Source organism: Acomys russatus, chromosome 11 (assembly GCF_903995435.1).
Source record: "Acomys russatus chromosome 11, mAcoRus1.1, whole genome shotgun sequence".
In the NCBI taxonomy this organism is placed as follows: domain Eukaryota; kingdom Metazoa; phylum Chordata; class Mammalia; order Rodentia; family Muridae; genus Acomys; species Acomys russatus.
This window is the reverse complement of record NC_067147.1, coordinates 48,612,335-48,620,679: the sequence shown is the minus strand read 5'-3', so window position 1 is coordinate 48,620,679 and position 8,345 is coordinate 48,612,335. Positions and strand designations below refer to the sequence as shown.

Sequence of the window (8,345 nt, the reverse complement as noted above, 5' to 3'; positions counted from 1 at the left end):
ATTCTTTGCAAATGAAACAAAATAAAAGGTTATTCTGACATTCATATGGAACCGCAAGAGACCACTAATAGCCAAAACAATCCTGAATAAAAAGACAGTTCTGGTGGCATTACCATTCCAGACCCCAAAATGTTACAGAGCCACGGTAATAAGAACAATATGGCACTGACCAAAAAACAGACATGTACACCAGTCAGACAAAATCAAAGACACAAACTTGAGTGCATATAATATCAGGTACTTAACATTTGACAAAGATGTCAAAAAACATATGCTGGAAAAAAGAAAGTATCTCCAATGAATTGTTCTGAGAAAACTGGATGTCCACTTGAAGAAGAATGAAATTAGATCTGTATCTATCTGTTCCCTTACATAAAAACCTAACTACAAATAGATCAAACACTCAAACTAGAAACCTGAAACACTAAGAGTGAGACGAAAACTAGACAGTACTATACAAGAAATATGTATAAGAAAAGACTTCTTCAATGAGACTCCATTTGCTCAGGGATTAGAGAGGGTGAAATAATAGTAAGATGTTTGGAAAATTCATACTGTTAACTATCTATCCAAAAATATCTATAATGCATGTAAGTGAGTATATAAGCATACATAAATAGTTCAAATGAAATTTTCCCATCTGGGCTGACAATTCTCCCATAAGAGCCATCTCACAGAAACCCAAACACCAGGCATGAGAAGCAATCTTTTACATTGGCCACGGTTGCCTAAGAGACCCTACAAGCATTATAGGCTTTTGAAATTGCCTTTGCTTGCCACCACACCTCCCCCCAGAGGAATACGGTAAGTTCTTGTTGCTGAAGACAACATGCACTCCAGCCACAGGGCCCAGTGTTTGATCTTATCTGAAAACCTTCTCCCTGAGTTCTAGCTTTCATGGTACCAGAAGGAGCCATTCGAGTTTCCAAAGGAGAGAAGCAACCAATAGCCCTACTCAACTGCGATGCCTATGAACCCTATCAATTACCAGTGTGGCACAATTACCCTGATAGTGCAATAGTGGCATGCATGCCTTAATGGTAACCAACAGCTCTCTAGTTGCACTTAAGACCCCCTCAACAACCCCCTCACTAGCCAATTGCCCAGAGCTAGTTAAATCATGATACTAGAGGAGAGCGCACAGCCAGCATTCTATTGAACCAGCCAAATCTCTAACTACTACTTCTCAGCCACCTGTGTAGGTCTTGTCTGCTGGACCTGGGATCTGAGGGCCAGAAGGAATGGGGCAGACTACAGTCTGATGCAGACAATCTCACTTTGGTTTCAGTGTACCTTTATGCAATAAGGTAACAAAGAAAGCAATGATCCCAAGGGAGGTGGTTTGGGTTCAGAAAAACATATGAATGAATATCAGTAAGCACATTCTACATATTAACAGAGCAACCATTTCCCAGAACGTTCTCAGGACTGACAAATTGAAGCACAATTGCCTGGCACATATTATAAATTATATCTTGAATAGCATGAAATCAAAGCAGAAGACTATATCCAGATTTAGGGTACACTTACCAGAATAGGCTTTAATCTGAAATCCAGCAAGAATGAATGTGTCTTATAAGTTAAATGTAAATGTTTGTCACAGGAGACACAAGATCACACCCAAGAACAGTTCAGAGAGCAAGATGCACTTGAGATAGAGGGCCCTTTGTGCTTTTTCCTAGAGCCTCTCTCACAGCTCCCCAAGGTACTGTTCACCATGCTTCATTCTTTTGATCATGTTCCAACAGTTTTAATGCACCACAGATACGTGAGGTCTTCAGATCTCATTGAGGGAGCTTCTCTTTGCAATAGATGGAGACCATTACAGAAAGCCACAACCAATCAAAGTGCAGCATTGTGAAGCCCAGACCCAATGATACGGGTACAACAAACCCCTGCACCTAACGCTCCAGGATCATTGCAGAAGAGGCGACAGAAAGAACATAATCCAGAGGAAGGGGTTTGCTATGCGATTGTGTTTCCTAGGGCTGTCAGAAACTGCACGGATGGAGTCTCACAGCGTGGCTGTCCAACATGAGCAGAGCAAGGAAGACACCAGTAGACATGCTAATGTAGATGCGGGAAAGCTCACAGGCTTCAGACATCCACAAAGAACTGCAGACAATTAAGGAATACGTGAGAGAAGAGATGGTCTTCCCCAGGGAAAACACACCAGCTGGTTATCCAATACCAAAAGCTCAGCCCTGGAAACATGTATTAGGGAAGACGTAGAGGGAGGAAAGGGAAGGAGAAACAATGTGATTATATTATAAACTCAAAAAACTAATTTTTTAAAAGTGTTGTCCTTTGGGGCCAGCCAAATGTTTCAGTGAATGAAAGTGATTGCCAAAAAGCCTGATGACCTAAGTCTGTTGCCCAGGACCCACAGGGTGGACGGAGAAACCCACTCCTGCATATTCTCCTCTGACATCCACTGGTACATACTGTGCACACATGCATGCACGCACACAAATAAATAAATATAAAAAGAAGTCCTCTCAACTATCTAAAATGCATAGCTGCCTATTTGGTACTATTATTGCTCTATTGCCTACAGGCAAGAAGGCTGAGGTACAGGTTTACCAGCTGCACACAAGGGTGCTTAGTAAAACCAGGATTTGACTGCAGGCGACCTGAGCACCTGCATAAAACAGACCTGATAGTTGCCTGTAGTTACCTGTCAGGGAGCCAGGAAGCTGATGGCAAACTCCTCGCTAAGACCGATAATAATGATCTGAGTGGAAGAAAAAAGCATGCCTGGGAAGAAATAGGAGTGAGAGAGATACACAAATATCACATGACCTGTCTTAAGTTATTGACAAATCCCTAGGTAAAAATGAGGTGCTCCTTCGTGCCTTTGATAGGAAGGAAATCATACTTTAAAAAATAAAGGAGACCCAGGAATTAGGGGGATGCTCTTTTTGAGGGGCTAGGAAGATGGCTTAGTCATTATACAAAAATGAGGACCAGAAAGTCACTTTTCTGGGACCTACATAAAAAGCCAGACATAAAGATACAAGCTTTTTATACCAGCACCAGGGAGGAAGAGATAGCCCAGCCTAACCACCAAGTCCCAGGTCTCATTGAGAGACCCTGTCTCAAAACACAAGGTAGAAATCACTTGAGAAGTCTTACCAAAGTTTGACCTCTGGCCTCTAAACACATGCACACAAACATGCATGTGCATACATATGCACTTACACCAATAAACATGGGTAAACCAGCCTATATGCACACATGAGGGGATCCCTGCAGGTGTCAGAGGAGTGAACCTCAGGAAGAGATAAGGGTGAAAAAATCTAATGCAGATTGACTTCGTCAACCTGAATCAGAATTGGGGAAGTCTAATGCCAGATGGTTCATTGTCAGCATATTTGAAACACAGTACAATTTGGGGAAATGTCCCCAGGCAACAGTCAGTCCAATCAATCCAATTCCAGAGACACAATAAAGCTTAAGGTGTGACTATATAGAAACTCTTGTCCCAAGTACATGTGACCTTGAGGGTGAGTTCTATAACTAAAAAGCCTAGAATCTAATGTAGTCTCTGACTGAAAGCATAGAGGTCAGCAAGCTATAAGTACATGTGGCAGCTCCCTTAATGATGGGTACAAGGTGAGCACAAGGACCTCTGTGTCCCCCAACACATACATACATACACACACACACACACACGTGGGTGTGCCACACACATGCATACACACACATACATACACATGTGGGTGCAAGTGCATGCACACACACAAACACACATACATACATACACATATGGGTGCATGTGCCTGCACACACACATTTGGGCACAGGTGCGCATGCACACGCATGCACACATGCAAACACACACACACACACACACACACACACACACACACACACACTCCAGGCTTTTTTTAAAATGATTCTTTCATCTCACCAGCATTGTTACTTAGAAAGCTGAGAATGTCAGAGGCAAGGTGTCATCTGAAGGAGTTTGAGAGGAGGAAGGAGTAGGCTAGAACACAGAAAAGCAGGCTAGCACTCAAAAGGGGGGAAAGCTGCCTTTTACCTGAGTCAAGAGGAAAGAAAAGACATCAGTCAAAAGTTCAGGAGTAGTCAGAGGCATCAGGGAGGGGGTCCTGGACAGGGGTGAGCAGTGGAGGAGTTCTTGTTCAGTGTTCCTCAGTCTTCTCAAGAAAATCAGAGACAAGGTCATGCGCGGAGAGTAAGATTTGAGGCTGATTGGAAGGGACAGGGCTGAGCAGCCCCTCAGATGATGCATTAGGAAGTAAACGTGCAATAAATAAGAGAATCACTAAGGAGCAGACAGAGCAGTGACATCAGTGCAACATGGATAGCTGGCTGGCAGAGACTGTGGCACTAAGGACAAGATGAAGCTCCTGGAAGCCATGAAAATAGGGGTACAGGTTTGAGATGGAAGGGAATGTACCCAAAAATGTTAGGCCAGTTATGCTAGGCTCCTGCCTGCAAGTATAGCAGAATATCATTAATAGTGTCGGGGGGCAGGGGGGTTGCCTCTCGTGGCATGGGACTCAAGCTGGGCCAGTCATTGGTTGGCCCTTCCCTCAAATTCTTCGGCATCTTTTATCCTGCACATCTTGTAGGCAGAACGAACTGTGAGTCTAAGGTTCTGTGGCTGGTCTGGTGTCCCAATCTCTCCACTGGCTAGTGATGGAGCCTTGCAGAAGATACCTGCACTTGAGAATGGGCTTCCTGACCTTAGAGCTCAGATGGCCAAGACTGTAGCACTGCAGGAGCAAGAGTCCCAGTGTAGGTCACTTAGATTCTTCCATAACTGTTACTATAGCACCACCTCCCCCACCCTCTCCTCCTCCATTGGTGCTTCACCAAAGTATATCTGCTCTTCATCTGATGAAAGAGTGAAGAAAGCAAAAAGTTACTTTAGCTAAGAGCCACCCAAAGAAGCCTGACATGCCAAATATGCTAGATATCCTTAAAGAGAGCAACAGTGTGACGCTATGGTCAGCCAAGAGGTGAGAGAAAGATGTAAAGCCTAGCCCAGTGGATGCTACTGACCCGGTCTCTCCCCTAGTAACAGAGGCTCTGAAAAAGAAGCTTGCTATCAATACCAACAAAATAGAGAAGGTGAAGATGAATGAGGAATTCCAAAACCAAAATCAGAGGCCATCTCAGTTCTGGAGCTCTCCTCAATGCACACGCATTATAATATGTTGTTTTAACAGGTAGCCAAGGTTCATCGTCTAGCCTTGGAAATATTTGTATGGCTTCAGAACACAGACAGGCAATTTGTGGACCTTTCCATGCATTTTCAACCCTTAACATTAATATCTGTGCAGACGTTTTATATGCACTCATTTGGATATAAAACAGTATGAATGGCATCAGTGAGAATATTGCTATCGTCATTGTCATTGATAGCTTACTGGTCAGTGAAGGAACATCTGGTATACCCTGTTGTTAGAGCAAAGCACTGGCGATGGGAATGCCATGAACAGGACTTACATACGTTTTCACTTTTTTTTCCAGAGCTGAGTTTACATAAAATTAGCCAGCACATCAGGACATGGGAGATCTGTGCATTCAGGTCTGTTCTAATATTTGGGGTTAGAGATGAATCCACACATTCAACAGACATCTGTTACACGTCTACTGTGCTTAATGCAGGGATAACCAAGGCAGGGAGAATAGTGATGTCGGTGACTCTGAGAAGTTTATTATCTCCTGAAGAGCAACGCAGACCTCTACCTCAGACTGAGGCTTCAAATGGCTAGAGAGAAGAAGTTCGTCTTTCTCCTCTACTGGAATTAAAAGGAGCTTTCAGAGAAAGTGACAGCTAGCAACAACAGACCACTGGATAAAAGAACATGACACTGGAAAAGAGTATGCTGAGTATGTCAAGCACTAGGCACCTCAAAGAGGAATCAGGAAGTGACAGGAAATAAGACTGAGGAAAATGAGCAGCAGAAGATGACAAGAGGCCTGGTCAGGATGAGCAGTTAGAATCTGACATTGCTGGGTCTAAATTTCTGAATGAGATCCAATATCTATCCTATCTCAACTCTAATTGCTTAACTTCTTTATCTTGGTCTAAAATGATCTTGTCCCCTAATCAACTAAACTTGGTTGTAAAACTATACTATCTTGTCTTCAATGCCCCTCAGAGACTTAATTTAGAGCCAACAAAACAAGAAAGACACCTACTCCAAATGGGTGTCGAATGAAGATAGCCAGTTCACTACGAATGTAACATGTATAGAACTCGTGATTGTCACATGGTTCTCCCTGCTGTATGTAGTTTGTTTTAAGCATGTATAATAAAATAAAAGTATTAAAAATAAAAAATAAAAAAAGCATCTGACATTGCAGGTGAGAGGGAGTAGTTTTACGAGAGGAGCAGGAAAGTGTCAGGCCAAGAAATAGGAGAGCATAGGAAATGCAATGCTTTCTGGGATAATGATTGGGTACCATTCAGAACTGAAGGCTTCCTGTGGTTCCTTACAAATATAAGTCATCGGGTGGGATTCAAGGAAATTCTCTCCATAAAAATAAACTTGGGTTTCTTGTGGCTTATCAGCAATGGGACAGGACAGTACTATTAGGAGGCCAGGCTCCTCTCCAGTGAGTGGAATGGAGGCTGCTGTCAGCCAGAACTAGTCTTACTGGAGCAAACCAGTGTGGGAATCAAAATTGACAACTATAATAAAAACCCCTTCACACCCAAGTCAGGCTTTCTATTTCTCTGTATTTTGGAACCCTCGAACATTACATGTTCCAAAGACAATAAGCATTTGATTTGCTAGAGCAAAAGCTGAAATTAATTCTGACATAATCCTTCAGCAAGTAGCCCCAGGCCTCAGTGATTTTATGGAAACATATTTAAAACCAAATAGCATCATTTAAAGAATTTCTCAGACTTTGGGGTTCGAGGTTTAAGGCTAAAAGTACAGAGTGGGAGAGTTCTTAAATTATAGATAAAAAATTGTTTAGTCTTCTTTAAAATCCATTTCCTGATGTTAAGGACATTTTAGCCTGTGTGCCATAATGATAGAAAGTCAATTATATTTGAGGGAACTGGAGCTGCCTTCCCTCAGCGGAGGTTTATAACAAGGTTGTATCCATTAGTAAGAACCTCCCACTGTACTCCCCTCACCTCATTTACCTTTCCATGAAGATTGAGGTCAGTAAGTACACTGATCTTACCAATGGCATGATCTCCGATTTGTGTTTAGCTTATCAGTGTGTTTGATAACATTCCTGATAAATTTTAATTATGTAAAAAAATGCTAAAATAGATTGCTTTTAGACCTGTGAATAGTGCTTTATTTTTTTTAAGCTGATTATTTTTCAATGAAAACATATTTGACACAGTGGTCTTTCGTGTTTAAAATGAACTCAAATGAGACTCTGAGAACTGGCTCTTCAATGCAATAACTGTTTCTCAAATCCGTCTGTGAGGGCTTCACCTCTCATTAGGCCATCTGAAGTGACTAAAATCTGTGGAGCATCCCGCCAGTGAAATCCTAGTCAAGTGAAGTAAGAGTGTGGTACAACCTACGAGACTTTGACTCTCTTCCTAGGATTTTGTAAGGTCTCCATTAATGAAGTTAAACTCAGAAAACAGGTTGGTCTCATTGGACAGGCTGCATCTTGCATAGCCATCTCGCCATTCTTCTTTCTATTACCTCACCCGAGCAACTTTTACTACACTCTGTGATTGCCCATAAAATGTTTCCCGAGCCTGGCTGCTCATCAGAATCACCAGAACATTATTTAGGAAAAGAAAGATCCTTGCCTGAGATTTGAAATCATTAGGGCACAAAGCTCCAATATCGGTACTCTTTCACAAGTTGCCCATGGTAACAGATGGGGCAGAGCTGTTGACTGGTGTTATGCCCACGTTCAATACAACTTTCTCGATAACTGACTCCATTTCTTCACATCTCAAATTTTCTGTACCATTATCTGTGAGTTTCAAGTCAGAAAACATCTACCATAGCATATCCTCCAACCTGACTATATTATACTTAGCTTTCATTGCTGCTTTTTTTGACAAACCACCAAAGCCGTTTCTAGCTGTTCCTCTCTCTGTAGACTTCGAGTAGACTGTGATAACCTTAACAGCTTGGGAAAAACATACAAGTGTTCTATGGAGGTTGCTCAGTTGGTAGAATGCCTGCCCTGGCTTCCACAAGTAGACCCGGTCTCGGTTTGCACACTTTGGAGGTAGAGGCAGAGAAATCTAACGTTAAAGATCATCATTATCTATATTGGGATCATGAGATCAGCCTGGGCCACATGAGTCCCTGCCTCAGTAATAATCACAGGGGCAGGAGGCAAGGAGAAGGTCATCATTCTCTGCATAGCAA

At 42.4% G+C, this 8,345-nt stretch overlaps 1 pseudogene; it reads left to right on the top strand.

The window, feature by feature from the left end:
- Nucleotides 1-2,076: 2,076 nt before the first annotated feature.
- LOC127195052 (mitochondrial fission regulator 1-like) lies at nt 2,077-5,198 on the top strand (annotated as a pseudogene).
- The last annotated feature ends 3,147 nt before the right edge of the window (nt 5,199-8,345 follow it).